Source organism: Lethenteron reissneri, chromosome 5, assembly GCF_015708825.2.
Source record: "Lethenteron reissneri isolate LAM-NWPU_2019-01 chromosome 5, ASM1570882v1, whole genome shotgun sequence".
Lineage (NCBI taxonomy): Eukaryota > Metazoa > Chordata > Hyperoartia > Petromyzontiformes > Petromyzontidae > Lethenteron > Lethenteron reissneri.
Window position 1 is genome coordinate 3,189,417 of NC_083783.1, and position 671 is coordinate 3,190,087.

A 671-nucleotide genomic window follows, 5' to 3' on the forward strand; every position below is an offset into this window, starting at 1 on the left:
CCCTATTTTTTTATTTTCATACTTTGATACTGACGAAGAAAGGTTCCATTCTATCACTGATGCCGTGAGGGGGAATCGAACTTGGGGTGCCGGGTCTGTAGCCCAGTGCGCTAACCGCTGCGCCACCTCGTCCAACACATCGCAACACAGAGACACACTCCCTCCACCGCCCACACACACACACACCCCGCACCGCACACACACACACCCCGCACACACACACACACCCCGCGCCGCACACACACACACACGTTCCAGCGCACACCTTTCACCGCATATACACCCTTACACACACCCCACATACACAGCCTACCCCAGACACACCACACACACACCCTACACACACACCCTCCACCACACACACCCTACACACTCCCTACACACACACGTTCTAGCACACACCCTCCACCGCACACATACCACACACATACCCTACAGAAACCCCCCACACACTATACACACCCCCTACACACACCCCACACACACACGTTCCACCACACACACACATCATACACACTCCCTACACACACGTTCCACCACACACACACCACACACACATCCTCCACACACACCCCACACACACGTTCCACCACACACACCCTACACACACCACACACACACACCCCCGCACACCCTACATACACCACACACACACCCTACACACACCACAC